We start from the raw sequence: 16,362 nt of genomic DNA on the forward strand, positions 1-16,362 counted from the left end.
CTGCGGAGTGGCTAGGCCCGTGAGCCATGGCCACTGAGCCTGCACGTCTGGAGCCTGTGCTCCTCAATGGGAGAGGCCACAACAGTGAGAGGCCCGCGTACCGCAAAAAAAAAAAACTGTAAAGAATATGAAGGATAATGAAAGAATAAAGGCAAAGTTAAATGCTTGGTAGTAATACAGACTAGCAGGCAAAGGACAACCAACTGCCTTTATTAATTTAAAAAACAAGCAGATCTTAGTCCTGTTAGTTTTGACCTTTAAGTTCTTTTTTTTTAGGTTTATGAGTAGGCTGAATCATGACAAATGCCTAATTTAAAATTGAATTAGCTGCCAATCAACCTCTCCTGTGAGAATCAGCTGCCAACTGAACTCTAAAACAAATAAAAATACTTGGATTAATCCATTCAGCAACAGAGAAACATATCTCTTTCTTTCTGGGATCTTGGAGACAAAGTAAATTAACTCTGTTAAGGAGAGAGAGCCACATAAAGGGAGCAGCCTTATAAGGGAATGACTGGATTGGGGTCTCCACTGTCAAAGGCACAGAGGGGATTCAAGGTAACATTTCTTGATTGAAAACATGGTTCAAGCATTGGGCCAAGTAGGGTTTTTAGGGGTCACATGTCTTGGATACTATTCCACATCAAACATTTTATTTCTAGGACACAGTGACCGGAAAGGTTTCTCATTCCAACCAATGCAAAAAAAAACCATGGCGTACTCCTCCCCTAATCCCATGCTAGCAGCCCTCCTTGGAACAACTTACAAGGTAAAACATCTTTGCAACAAAATATTATTAAATCTTTCCTTTTAGCCACTTCATTTTTTCTCACTTCAGTAAGATTCTTAACAGGAGTGCAAATGCCCTATTTATTAGGAAAGACCTTGACCCTACACAGAGCAAATACAAAAACAGCAAAGTTATTCTAACAAACTATATAAGTTGGTGATCTCTTCAATCTGCTTTCTTTGTGCCTAACTGTTGGCAGGCCAGTAAAGCTTAGGGCCCATGGCATAGGAAGAAAGAAGTGTAGGGAGCCCATGAGTTTCATGCAATCTGGGAGGGATTTCTGGACAGGGAAACATGGATTCCTGGCTCCAAAGGACTTGAATCTCTGGCTGCTTTGGGAAAGTGTCCTGTTTGTGTTGGAGATGTCCCAGGGCAGGGTTTCATTACAGAAACTGAGAGATGTTGCCTTAGGGTTCAGTGCCTTTCCCAGGCTTGTTAAGTGCCATTCACTCATTCCTTCATTCAGTAGGTATTTATAAAACATTTCTGACTCAGAGCTAGGAAAATGTGAGCCAAGGGCAGGCTGCATCCTAGGAGTTGTCCTAGGAAATGAAAGGTCACTGACTCTGACCTTGTATAGGCACAATTGTGTTTTAGAGGTTAATAACACAGATATTAATTGGAGTTAGGAAGTTCTGGGTCCCCGTCCCACATCCTCCATTTTCTAATATGACCTTGGGCACATTATTAACTTGTCTGGGTTTCCAATGTGAATAATAGTAATTCTGATGTGAATAATTAGCAACAGTAGGGTTATTATGAGCTTTAAATAAGATAATGCTTTCCCTAGCACATTATAGCCTTACACACTGCCTGACACATTGTAAGTGTTATTAGTATTTGATAGTCTAATATCAAGACATATCTCTTCCGTTCATCAGATCCCTAAATTTAAATAAAGAAGCACAGCAATTATTGCCAGTTATAATTTCATCTGTAATCAGTATCTCCAGAGAGCCTTCTCAGTGTTGGAGTAGAGCCCAAGCCATCTTGGCCAAAATGTCTCAATCTTTGGGTGTCTGAAAATGGCTTATGTTCATTAAAAGTTCTTTTGTTCTCACTGGATTGCCAAGTGCTTTATGAATATAAACTGATCCCAAGAGAGACTGATGCCTATTGTCTCCGAGAGGAGCCCTTTTTCTCCACGCAGCCCATCCTGCCAAATCCAAGACCACTCCAGGTTCGCTGAGAGCTGAGCATTGCTGAACCTCAGAGTTGAAAGGAGCTTTGGAGGACATCAATCTCAGGCCTGCTCCATTGCATGAGCCAAACCACAGAGCTAAGTAAGACACTTAGGTCAACTGATAATATTTCCTCTCAAAGTCTCATATTTTTTTTCAGGCTTTCAGATCCTTAGACTTTCATGGAATAAGCTAGTGATTTTGAAGCACTACCTATGAATTATCATTCAGTAAAGTGAAAAAACAATGGCTCCATTTGGGGGCTCCCCCGCTGTTGTAGATGGCTGAACATCTCTGAACTGGCTGTGGGTTGGTGGGAAAGTGTCAAGAATCCCATTGCTTTTACCATTTATATGGTAGTAAAAGGTATGCATTTGCTTTGTGTGTACTCTTGGGAAATACATTTCTGCACATAAGTTCACGCAAAGTGGTAACAAAAACAGCCACAAAAAGGTTCCAAGAAGGGGTGACCAGAAGACAAGGAGAGAGGCCTCCACGTCATCTCCGAAGCTGAGATGTAGGAGGAGGTGAAGTACCTTTTCAAATAATAATAATATAATAATAATAATAGTGATCATAACCAGCTACACCAAGAAGTAAAGGGTTAAGCGGTGTTGTTCATTGTCACATGATGCTGGGAAAGAGCTGAGCAGGAACCTTGGGGCTGGGGAGGAGGCACATCTTGCCTGCACATGTGGCCTCTACCACAAACACTTCAAAGTGCCTCCTCAGACCGACATAACATTCTGACGCCGACTGTAAATGCCCTTGACACGCAGAGTGGAAAATATCAAACGCTCCACCAGTCCCCAAAATGCAGTGTCTCTGCACTGGGAAAGGCCTTAATGAGCCTGCAGTGAAGGGGGAGGTTGGGGGCCAGGACTCGGAGCCAGGGAGAGGGGAGGGGGGGTAACGGGTGGTTCTGATTTAAGGCTTGTACAGATACACGCCGGCGTGTGCAACTCTGCTCAGACCGCTGTGAATCTAAATGCCCCAGGACCTTGCGGAACAGCCCCAAACATCAATTCCAGGCCTTGCTGAGTCAAGACCCTACTGAGACTATTTCCCCTTGCACATTCCACAGCATATGACTCTTAAGTGGAAGAATTTTCCAGCCCACAGAGCTGTGATTTTTCGCCAAAGAATCTTTGTGCCCTGTTTTCTCCCACACAGTTCCCTTCCATTCTCATGGAGGACACCTTATCACGCTGTCCTCTCTCTGGTAAATTTTCATGATGAAGAAAGTCAGCTGCCTGAAAGGTCTCTCATCCTACCGAGGTGCACCTGCCTTTCTGTGAACAGAGGGTCTTTCCCTGGAGGTCTGTTGTTATCTGTTCCCAGTAAACCTGCTACAAAATAACTCAGGAGAATAGTCCAGACAATGTGAAGGAAGAGGGTGTGTCCCTCTTTAATATCCCATCTTTTCATCATTGGCCCCTCGGGCTGAGTTTGTCATCCACTCATTCTTTAATTCATTCACGATTTTTGAAACACTGGAGCACATAAACTTTATAAAACACCCTACCCTTTGAAGATATCACTGTGTAATAGGGGAAGGGAACATACAAAAAACCAATTACAAATGAGTGAGTACAGCGCTTTAATAGAGGCCTGTTACAAAGTGCCCAAGCACACAGGAGCGAAAGTGAAGAGGTCAGCTCTAGGCATATGGACCTTTCTTCAGGAGACTGTGTTTAAGCTGGACCTTGACGAATGCATGGGATTTTAGCAGGCAAAAGAAACAGCCGGTGTAAAGAATTGGGAGAGAGCAAATCCTAGTGAATTTGGGGAAGCTGTTCCGTGTGGTTGGAGTACAGGGTGTGGGGAGCAGTGATGGTAGATGAGGCTGGGAAGGCACAACATTAAGGGCTCGTGTGCCAGGCTGATGCACTCATTACAAAGTCTAAAGGATCTTAGGTTAAGCTCTGACCTAGAAGGGTAAATCTAGTGGAGTGAAAGATGAACTGGAAAATGGAAAGGCTGGAGTCTTTCCTGTGTGTGGCATGCTCTGTTCATCTTAAGAACATTATTTGCTCATCAGAAAAGACATTTAATTTCTGTTTCTTCCCACGTCTGTTATACTCGCTGGGTGCTGTTTCTCCCAACTCCTTAGAGGCTTAGCATCGAAAACCAGTGTTCTCAAGGCATTTCTTTGGCCGCTGCTCTCGTCTCTCCAGATCGTGTGTTCTAGAAGCAAGAATTTTGGGAAGTAATCAAAACCACTGGTCCATTATAGAGCTCCACCCCAGAGGAAATATGGAGGATGAAGTCCAGTCCCCAGGAGAGAGCAAACACATTCTTATATAAACATGGAGCAAATGCGAAATTTTAGCCAGAAAAATACACTCTGTTACTAAGCTTATATCAAACAGGCCCAAAGGGACCTATCAGAAGTTTTCTTGCAAATTATATTTACATGGCTTTAGATGGTGTTTGGGTGGTTAAAATTCTTCTAGTATAATAACATGGGAACATAAGATAAGTGAATAATAAAAAAGGTAACTGAATCTCATGTGTTAAGTCCTAAAGTTTTTACAGGTATAATTTTTAGGGAATAAGGAGGAATTAACCCATGAATAGGAAGGGTTCTGGAATGATAGAGGCAGTGCTCAGTGGTTTCTCCAGCTTTAATTGTCACTGCTGGAGAAAAGACCCCAGAATGCATGAATTGATTTCCCTGCTGAAAACATCAGATTTTATGATTTTGAAAATGGTGGGAACTGCTGTAAAAATAATTACGACTTGATTCTCTCCTCACAGAAAGACTGTAGATGACCAACGTCATTGCTTTGTTTGGAATATTGGCTCTGATTAAAAGTCTTTAGTTAAGATTCAGTGATTTATTATTGGAAACTTGTGTAGCCTGGTCTAGATGTACTGACCACATTGAATATGCTCTTTTGATCTATCTCACCATCTGAATCATTTATACACTGCTCTACAAGTTATAGAACACAAGTTAGTGTGCTATGACTTTTATATGCATCATGTCATTTAAATCAATCTTACAACAGCCCTGTGAGATAAGCTCTACTATTAGCCCTATTTTACACGTGTGGACTGAAGGCTCAGAGGGATGAAGTTAACTTGGAGTTCCCAAGGAGCAGAAATGAGATTCTAATCCAGATCTGACTCACCATACTACATGGCACGCTGATGTTTCTAAAGGACAGTAAAGGCTGTTACCTGAGTATGGGGGCAGGGAAAGGGACTAGATTGGGTTTAACTTAACCAAGTGGCCTGGGTGAGTGAGGGACAGACTCAGAGAGGTACCAAAATATTCATCTCCCTTCTCTTTGGTGTGGGCTCCACTTTTGACTCTCTTGGGTGCTAGAGGCAGTAGGGCACTGTTATCCCTGAGCTTGGAGTTGCGTCTGTAGAGCCAAAGAAAATCACCAACTCAGCAGGCTCAAAGTCTGAAAGCAATTATGCTGGGCCCAAAAAATAAGTGAGCAGCAGGTAAAACAATTTAATAATGTCTATTTAATTTCTAAATCCATTCCTTGCTTTTCCAAAATACTATATATATATATTCTGTGTTTTAGCAAGGGAGGTGTTTTACCAGGATTCTATTCCTCAAAGAAACTGCTCCTGTCAGACAACTTCTCTGGGAGTTAGTCCCACAGGCAGGCTGTCCTTGAGCACTTAGCACCGTTCTCAGCTCTTACTTTAAATGGTCCAGAAGGGCACACGGAGCCCCCAGAGGGCCACCTTGCTCCCCACCACAGAGTCTAAGGAAGAGCCTTCACTGCTGTTCTACTCTCTCACCTGCTGTTCCTGACATGAGCAGAGGAAAATTGAAATTGTAAACTTGGCTTTGGTGAGCATCTTTACATGGCAAGTAGATTTGAAAGGAACCCAAGCAAATGCCCTACTTCCTCTAGGAAGAAATAATACCCAGCTTGCAAGAAAAGAGTGAGGTGACAATTGATCTTGTTTCCCATATTGTTCCAACAGAGATTCTAATCCAGCAGGTCCCTTGCAATGGCATGACATCGGTGTTTTAGGTTGGAAAAGGAAATTGGGACAGGGACTTCCCTGGTGGCGCAGTGGTTAAGAATCTGCCTGCCAATGCAGGGGACACAGGTTCGAGCCCTGGTCCGGGAAGATCCCACATGCCTCGGAGAAACTAAGCCTGTATGCCACAACTACTGAGCCTGCGCTCTAGAGCCCACAAGCCACAACTACTGAGCCTGTGAGCCACAACTACTGAAGCCTGCGTGCCTAGAGCCTGTGCTCCACAACAAGAGAGGCCACCGCAATGAGAAGCCCGTGCCCCACAATGAAGAGTAGTCCCTGCTCACTGCAACTAGAGAAAGCCCATGCACAGCAATGAAGACCCAGAGCAGCCAAAAATAATTAATAAAAAAAACAAATTGGGACATAAGAGGACATGATTACCTGGAGGTCTTCAAGACACCTCACCTTCCCCCTGTGAATGTATTCCTTTGCCCATATGTCCTTGATTAGTGAATGGTCCCACCATATACCCAGACAACTGTGTAGGAATCCCAGATTCTTCTTTCTATCTTATCTCCCAGGACATCTTTTTGTTTTCCTCCTGAATATTTCTTTTCTCTACCTTCTTCTTTTCACCACTGTCAACTGTCAAAATCCTCTTTATTAATCTCGCCCCCCCGCCCATCTTCCACACTCTGCCAGGATGATGCCATGACCTCCCACATCCTGTTTTCCTGAAGGTCCCATCTTCCTCTACTTGTCCACCACCTCCCTTTGCTCACTTCTGCCTGAGTCTTGCAGCAGTGTGTCTGCTTGGTGGAACTCAGATCACCTTGGAAACCATAGCTATAAGGAAGTCTGGAAAATATCTTCTTATTTTCCACTATTCCAACCTCTGAAGTACAGGAAGACACATGAGACGGAGGCTGGAGTGGGTGTTGAGAGAACAAGTATGAAGTATTTGCCACTCTGCCAACTCAGCTTTACCTGTGGTTCTTTGTGTCAGAGCTGTCATTGTTCAGAATTGGTGGAGACAAACCGCAACGGGAATATATAGTGGAATTTGTTTCATGCACGTGATGCTGAGGGAGAAAAATTTACAGAGTATAGGAAATAGAGGAAACAGAACAATCATTAGCATTTAGAGGACCTCAAAAATAATAGCAAATACCAACTAGCTATAGTGGATCCAATAACTGAGTAATTTCAACAGCAACCTAACTGGTCTTCTATTACTACCCCTGTCTCCTTCAATGGCATCTCTACACAATGATCAAAGTGACTTGATAAAACTTAAGGTACATCAGGGTGCTCTTCTGCTCAAAACTCCCCAGTGACATCCCTTCTCACTCCCTTCGCTCAGAGAAAAGCCGTAACCTCCCATCTGCCATTCCGCCCCTTTGTTCTTCCAACGTGGTGGGTGCCCTCCACCTCAGCCCTTGCTCTGCTGCTCTCTTTGCCTAGAATACTCTTCCCGCAGGTACCTGTGGGACCTGTTCCCAAATGTCGTCTTCTCAGTAAGCCCTTCACTCGCTACCTTACCTCGAATTGCATCCCCCAGCTTCCCTCAGCTTCCTGTCGATCTTCCTCTTTATTTTCTCCTTAGCATTTGTTTCCAAATGCTTATCTTGTTTAAATCGTCCCTCTCCATCCCCTCAAATGTAAGCTCAATATAGGTAGAGATTGTTATACCCTTTTTTCACTACTATCTCCACAGAAACCAGCACAGTGCCTGGTGCATGACAGGTGCTTCATGAATATTTATCGAATCAAAGAATAAATGAACAAGCTGGTTAAATGAAAGAACTTTTGGATGGATGAAAAAATAAAAAAACTTTTCCCATAGAGAGATAAAATGTAAAAGGGATTTCTAAGGAGGCCTAAAGGGAATTTTCTAAAACCGCTTTCCTTCTGGGGTATCGCTGGGGGCACAACCGTGGAGGTGCTTTCTGCCAGCCACCTACTAGAGAACCCTTGGGGCTGGTAGAGCTCTGGTGGGGAAGGAACACTATCCTGGGAGCCAGGACAGCAGGCTCTAGCCCTGCCTCTGCCTCTAGCTAAATAAGTTTGGGGAAGCCCTTTCTGCTCACTTGGGCCCTGATTTTACTGGTGGAGAAAGGCTGCTATGGGCTCTGACTTTCTTCCATGGTGGATTCCACTGAAAGAACAATTCATTGATCAGTGATGTAAACTCCGTGGGTGTATCTCCAAAGGCTCAAGAGCTACATTTTTAGCCTATGAATTTCCTCCAGAAGTGCTTGTGGCCCCAGAAATTTCTCCACTCCGCCCCACGGAGCGGGGCTGTGTCCACTGGGCTGTGGCCTCTGCCGGCTTATGTTAACAGTCAGAGCTCATGACGATGTCTGTGGCCTGCCTCTTTAGGACACCGTGTTCCATCTGCTGCAGCAATCTTGTGGTCCAATTTTTATTTCTACTTTAAATACACAAGCTTTCTCTACACATTTCACGTGAGTATCTTGAGGGAATCCAGGGACATTTTTCTTTAACCTGCCTGAAATTTGTTTTGGCAGAAGTTCTGAAGGCTGAAGTCTTGAGAGATTTGGGTTTTGTTAAATTATAGACATAATTTCAGTGAGGTTAAATAGCTCAGGCAAAAATTGGAGTGCCCTCACATCATTTATGCCCGTGAAACTCTACCCATCCTGCAAGGCCCGACTCTAGTGCTGTCTCATCCAGAGAGCTTTCCCAGGTCAGCAGAGCTAGAAGGGCATTCTCTTCTCCCCGAGGCTGTGTGCTGGCAGAGCATGTAAAGGGAAGCCGGACAGATAAGGGTTTGAATCCCAGATCTTGCTAGTGGGTAACCTTGACCAAGTTTTATTCATCCTCTGAAGAACCCTGTGGGACAAGACATTTTATTATGTCTTCTCTATATATGAGGAAACTGAAGGTAAAAATGAAATGATAATTAATATCTCACTGAGTGATGAAGATTAAATTTAAAAAATATGGATCATGGCATTCATTAAGCACTTAATAAATTTAAGTTCCTTCTCCATTGTATTCATTAAACCAGCTTGGGTATGTCATTCTCACAACACTTACCCTGTGTCGCCTTATATTATGACTCTGTAGAAGTAGGGAGATGTACAGGATGGGAAGTAAGAGCCTGGGCTCTAACCCTTGGACATGTTACTTAATCTTTGTGAACGCTGAACTCCTCAACTATAAAATAGGAGGAATTCTACTGTGAAGGTTCATTGAACTGATATATAATCTAAAAGAATGCCTGGCACATAATAGCTATTACTATCGTTATTTATCAAGAATGTTAAAATCTATATTCCTTTTCAGTTTGAAGTTACCTGAGAAATAAAACAGGTCTTTTCCATTGTTGTACCCCTTTGTGACCTCATCCTGTGTGTTGTATGTTACGAAATTACTTCTCAAAGTGCACCCAAAGTGGCACCTGAATTAGAATGTCCTGAAAGCTTGATAAAAGGAAGATTCCTGGGCACCTCCCCAAACTCAATGGATTATGATCTCTGGCAGTGACCCAGGATTTTGTATTTTACCAATCTCCTCAGGGAAGTTCTACGGACCCTGATGTTTGAGGACCACTCTACTCAGGGAACCAAATATCTATGAGTGAAATAAACAAGTGGATGGATGATCAAAGCAATTTTTTTTTTCCCATGTGGCACAGCTTGCATGATCTTAGTTCCCCCACTAGGACTGAACCCCGGGGCCACGGCAGTGAAAGCGCCGTCACTGGACCGCGAGAAAAATCCCCAAAGCAACTTGTTTTAGTATGCATTTTTCAAAAGTAATGGAAAGAAAAACTACCAATAGTGCTAATAATTTCGGGTTAAAAAGATTCTGGTCTTGCTCTTCAGCATACAGTTTTGGATCCCATTTACTCATTTGGCTTATTCTTGCCCCAAATGCTCCTTTAGTCCATTTCCTTGAGGAGGTGGAGTAGTTATGTATTGAGGCACAGGTCTTCAATAGACTCTGAAAATTTCCTAAGAACTGTGAGTCTCCAGCTGATTCCTCAGCAACATAGACTTACCCACACTCTGGGTGCCTGCCTGTAAGTATCATCTTAAAGCTCTATCGAGATGAATTATATTAATGGAGTCTATAAGAAAACAAACACCTCCAAACTTTCAGAACTTTTAATTGAGATAAAAGTCTTTTCAGCCTCGACATTTTAGCAAAGAAAATGAAATCTTGAGTTACATGAATCATATGAATCATATACATAGACATTTTGGATTTACTTTTTATCCCAGGTTTATTTTTTAAGGACATTTCTTAAAGCACCACTAAACAAAAGATTATTTTTCTATAAAGACTTGTCATGCCAACATCTCAGTAGAAATGCCGCCCCTTTAGAAATAAAAAGGAGGGAAGACAGAAAGTGATGTGGTCAGCAGAGTAATAAATTAAATTCACCTGGCAGAGTTTGTTCTTCAGGTCTGAAACATGTAAAAGAACACACTTCCAGTGAATGAAAAAAAAAATTCCACAGAAAGAAAGGCCAGTTCTGAAACATGAAAAGAGAGGTTACTGTTCCCAAACCCTGACTCCAGCGTAAATGGCAGGCTCGGGTTAAGAGTCATAATTTCCATACCAAATGTGCAAAATTTTACAAGCCAAAACAAAAGCTGTCAAGCCCAACAAAGCCCAAGCTAATTTAATTTCTCCTACAGAAAAGAAAGATGATAACAACCTAGAATTGAATACTCTTGTCGTTAAAAGTTGCTATGTTTTAAATTTTTAGTTGAGTTGGGTAGTAAAAAACTACACACAAATATATCTTCTTCCAGGAGGTAGTAACTGCTATACGCTAAAGAGCTCAAAGTCAAAAGTTCTATAGGGTTTGTGTAGCATCTGTGCTAGCATATTTCTTACCCAGTAAAGCCTCAATTTCTTCATCTGCAAAACCAGAAACAGACCTGTGCTTTTTTCAAAGGGTGGTTGTGGGGATTAAATGTTAAAATGTCTATAAAGCTCTTAGCACAATTCCCTGCACACTGTAAGACCTTAATAAATGCTAGTTGTTATAATTATACAAGCTTCAGCCTGGAGACAAAGATTTCTACCTTTATTGGAATGAATAACTGATGCTCATGACCTCAATAATAATGAGATATTATGTTCTGTAGCCCTGGCAGAGGGACTAAAGCAAAAGTGGAGACTAAATAAAGTGGAAGAAAAGCCAATTACTTGAGCAGCAGGGGGTGATTGATGTACACTAGTTGGATATATCTTAAAGGAGTTGGTACTTCTAGACATGCTTCATGTCACCAAGAAGCTCTATGCCAACAATAAATTATTGTCATGTATTTAGGCAATAATGCCAAATGCAACACCAGATTTATCTGAGTTCTAGTTTTAGGAAAAATAGCCATCTGTTACCTCCTTTTTCTCTGAGGGATACAAAACACTTCGTATGCATTTTTACATTTTCAAAGATTATATTGTGTTAGTGAGGGAGTGGGGAATATTAATTTCTATTTTCTGTTGGGTAGAAGCAGGCCCAAGAAGATAAAACTGCTTTCATAAAATCACATAACTGAAACAGAACCTCAGTCTCTTAATACTAAATTTCAAACTCAATCCAGTAAAGCTCACTGCCTTTCACATGGGCTTCACGTGCAGAGTAGCTCTGCTGCTTTTTGGTTTCATTTTCAAGAGTAATAATTCATAAATTTCAACCATTTCCACGGTTTTTCCCATCACTGGCTCTCTGGACGTGTTCAGGGTGTTTGTCTTTTCAGCTTCAACGTAAATGCTATGCAAGTGTGAGCCTCGTGCTGGGCAGAATTGGAAAGCAGTGCAGTCGTGAAGGCTCTGGGGAACCACACCTTTGGTTTTTCATTACAAGTGAACCAAGCTGGGATCAAATACGAGATCTGAGGGAGAAGGACCTGAATCACTGGAAGTGGCCTCAGCGTCCAAGCAGGATGTATCAGGTATGGTTGGAGGGAACTTGAGGATCAGAGAGATGGCTGTCCTGAAAGAAGCCCCAGTCCGTGGGGAACATTTTATGCCTGGCAAACGGGTGTGGGGATTTGAGGTAATGATCAGTCAGGATGAGAGAGGTGAGCTAGAAAAATCTTCTAGAAGCTGAGAGGTCATTAAAACAATGCCTATAGTGTTAAAAGAAACAAAAAATAGAATCCATAAAGAAATGATGGCCCTATAACACACAGGCAGAAAGTAAATGAAATAAGAGAAAAAAACTTCTTGGTTCCAGCTTTAGACATCAGTTCCTTTTCTCAGAAATAACAAACATGTATTTCTTGAAAAACATACCTTAGGGAAATAATCAGAAATGCAGCAAAGATTTCTGTTAGAAGATGTTCATCAGTGTGTTATTCATGTTAGTAAAATAATGGAAGAAAATGTAACACTCAACAATAGTAAAATTTAAAATAATTTAAATATTTTATTGATACAATAAATATTGATACAATGAAATAACTATTTATGATACAATAAATATTGATACAGTGAAATAGTAGACATCCATTAAATAACAAGTTTCCAAAGAATGTTTTATCACAATATTATATTTAGGTGAAAAAGTAAGACATAAAACTGTGCGTACAATATGGTTTTAATTATGTAAAAGAAACACAAAGACACACACACACACACACACAAAGATTGGAAGTAAATACACCATAAAGGAAACAATGATACTCTATCTCTGGGTGATGAACTTCTTGGAGATTTTATATTCTTCTTTGTTTAAATTTTTAAAAGACTTGAAAATACAACTCACATATCTTTTCAATAATCTGAAGAAATATTATCTGAAGAAAGATGATGTGACAAACCCACATAGAAAAATGGTCAATGTGCCTGGCAACCAATGTTTTCTACTAAAACAACTTGTGCATTCTAAACCTGGAGAAAAACAATTTCAAATTAATCTTCTGCAACACCACTCCCATGGCTACCTTGATTCAAACTTTCAGAAATTCACAAAGACCACGCCACTCAGCTGGCCTCAGGAATGCAGATGTCTGAGTCATTTCCCTTTGGCCATGTGGGGAACATCATCCCCATATATCCAGAGCTGTAAGCAGGCCAAGTCCTGTCATTTTCTGTGGGCAAAGGGAGGGAAGGAGCTACGTGATGGCATGCACAGAATCACGTATCATCTCTTGTGCCATTACGTCTTACCAGCTTTCTGAAGGCACAAACGTTTCAATGCTCTGTTCATTTTTTCCTCGCAAGAATGTGGCCAAAATTTGACGTGTGTAGAAGATGTCTATTTAGCCTCCCTTCCTCAGCATTCTCCCCAGTCTTTCAAATATGTGGTAGGAAAAGAAAACTGATTTGCATTACAACTTTTTTACTCTCTGCATTGAATTCTCTCTAGTTATTGTTTATTTGGCTTTGAAATGTTCTCCTTTAGAGAGATGAGCATTTGCATACACTGCAGATAGGACTATAAACCAGTATAATATTTTGTGGGAGATCTCTTAATCATAAACAAACACATATAGATGTGTACATATAACTTTACCTATATATATTAAGAGTCTTGAAAGTATCTTTAAAGTACACTTTCACACCAAAATGCCACTTATAATCAGTCAAAAGAAGATAGTTTAAAATTTCTTCCCATTTTGATACTATTGTTCTCAAATGAAATTTGGTTTAAATAACAACAGTGAACATCATGTGTTATTGGCAACTTTTGGATAAAACTACGAAGCTCTGAGAAAGGTAAAAAGAAACCAACATCTGTTGAGAATTTTCTGTGTGCCAGACATTTTCCCAAGCTTATCTTCCTTAATTCTCAAGCTGAGATAGATGATGGACAGCTTCTCTTTAATCCCCCTTGTCCTATAAGCCCTTTGCACTGGAATGTAATTCTTCTGGAACATTTTCTCACAAGGTTCTCATACAAAGTGATTGATACCATCCTGTTTTCTTCAAAACCTTGATGATCAACTGATTGCTGAGGTTGGGACTGGAAACTATCTTATGATGGTGGGATAGGGGTCTTTGAAGGCATCTCAAGCAACACCACAGTGAGGAAGCACAAAGACTTCCAGAAAGGAAATAGTTCATGGGACCAAGAATCAATGTGTAAGATATAACTGTCATTCAACCTAGCCTCAGCAAGGTGTAAACAGATATTTCTACAAAGAACCAGAAGCACTCTTAAGGGACTTGTGTCCATTATCCTTCATTTTGAATCTAATCATTGTAGCATATTACTTGAGAAAATGCACCAAATTACAAAAAAATATAACTTTTCCTCTAATGGGTTAAATTACCAGAAAGTTTATGAAATGGAAGAAATGAACATTAATTCCACCTTCTCTAAGTTTAGGAAATTTAATCTTTTTGAACTGATTTGATAGTTTGGTTTTGGCTTTTAAGGTCCTTCACTCTTTTTCTAATCTAGTATTTATAAGGAAGGAAAGACTTGAGTTTTATAAATTCCTTCCTCCATTAATTAAAAATACCCTGAGTCTTCCCAGGAGTTGAAGTAAAAAATAAGGTTTAATATAGACTTCTTTCTTCTAATGACCACAGAAGTGGAGTTTAACATTTAGGAAACATGTACCTTATTTTCTCTGGAGTGTTATTTATTAGGAATGCATCATTAGTCACTTCATGGAGAATGCTTCCAAGACAGTGTGGCTGGATAACATCTTAACTGCCGTTTGATGCGACTAAAAAAATCCTTTACAATTATAGGGCAAATTATAGGGCTTCATTTAGGCAAAGCTTTTTGGCCTAGACAACTTTTAGAACTGAGTGACCCAGGGAGGGTCTGGAACTTTACTTAAGTGAACATGAAAACTGTCATTATAATTGACACCTGGGTTTGGTACCTAAACGCTGCAAGAAAAGAACACAATTACAGATCACAATAGGACGAGATAGAGTCCCTCTATATATTGCTCTTCACCCAACACTTTTATCATTACCAAGATGAGTACATAAATCACTCCCTGATCATTCTTCATATGTTCCCCAGATTGTAGTTCATCTTCCTGAGCCTCAACTTATTGTACTTTGCTGGACCGTAAGACCAGAATGTGATATTGAAACCAGGCCCATATTCTTCAGAGCTCTACTATTTATATGACTCAACCTCCGTGGTCGTGCTGAGTGCCAAATCTATAGAATGCTTCCACCCCCATCAAAAGCTTCCTGGATTTTTAAGCAAGATGATACCCTTTATTACTTCTTAGTGGCTCATGTACAATTTAGGGAAACCCTCAAGAAGTCCATTCACCTTGCCTAGTTCTGGTTGCTTCAGAATCCATACCGTATAACACATGTAGTGGCTCTGTGACAGAAAGATCCTGAAGCTGTGTGGGACCAGGTATATATGTTGCCCTGACAGCTGAAGGGTGCTTTTAACTCTTAGGGAAAGTGCTATGATTGTGGCCAAGTATACACAGATCATTAGCTTTTTTTTCCTCCTAGGTAAAAAATAATCACTAACTGTGATCTTTCCACCAAGTTTAACTTGAATGACAGGCAGAAAGAACACTGCTAAGAACAAAAGCACTTCTAGGCCTGGAGAAGGGAATGGTGGAGAAAAGAGGTAGCCTTTCTTAAAGCCTCTTGAGTTGTAAGTGGAGGCACAAAGGAAGCCAGAATCAAAGAGATTCTTTCATAAAACTGGTAATAATTATTATTGGTTATAATTTAAATACTTGATTGCACCAATGTATTCAAAGAAAGCTGTGGTTTGGTCGTGTCTCCAGAAATTACAGAATATAAAACAAAGTTGGAAAGTTGCAAATGGACCTGATTTTGTGAAAGGAAGCAAGAGCATTTGAAATTTAAATAGCAGTCATGGAAATTATTTTGCAAAATAATTTATTAGGGGAAGCAGGAAGAAATCTGAATGAAAAAGAATAAGGTATCACATGCATTTTTTACAAAACAGCATAAAAGGGAACTTTCAGGATGCCTTCCAGGATGTAGTAATTAGAACCGGTAATGTAATGCAGGGATTGGGCCTGATGGGTGGAAGCAGGAAAATAAGTAAACAGTCACACATTAGAATAGATTTCATCTTAGGGGTGAGGAGCCAAGTGACAGCTTTTGCAGTGAGACCACCATATTCTTGACATCCCTTGTCTCCATCAAGAAGCTGCAGACGGACCACACCCCGGCGCACCTGGCGCTGCTGGACGAGATCAGCACCTGCTACCAGCTCCTCCACCCGCAGGTCCTGCAGCTGCTGGTGAAGCTCTTCGACACGGAGCACTCCCAGCTGGACGTGATGGAGCAGCTCGAGTCGAAGGAGACCCTCCTGGACAGGATGGTGCACCTGCTGAGCCGGGGCTACGTGCTCCCCGTGGTCAGTTACATCCGCAAGTGTCTGGAGAAGCTGGACACCAACATCTCCCTCATTCGCCACTTTGTGACTGAGGTGCCCGACATCATCACGCCCCCCTACACCTCTGACTTCGTTCA

This window comes from Neophocaena asiaeorientalis, unplaced genomic scaffold (genome assembly GCF_003031525.2).
Source record: "Neophocaena asiaeorientalis asiaeorientalis breed wild unplaced genomic scaffold, Neophocaena_asiaeorientalis_V1.1 scaffold99, whole genome shotgun sequence".
Classification (NCBI taxonomy): domain Eukaryota; kingdom Metazoa; phylum Chordata; class Mammalia; order Artiodactyla; family Phocoenidae; genus Neophocaena; species Neophocaena asiaeorientalis.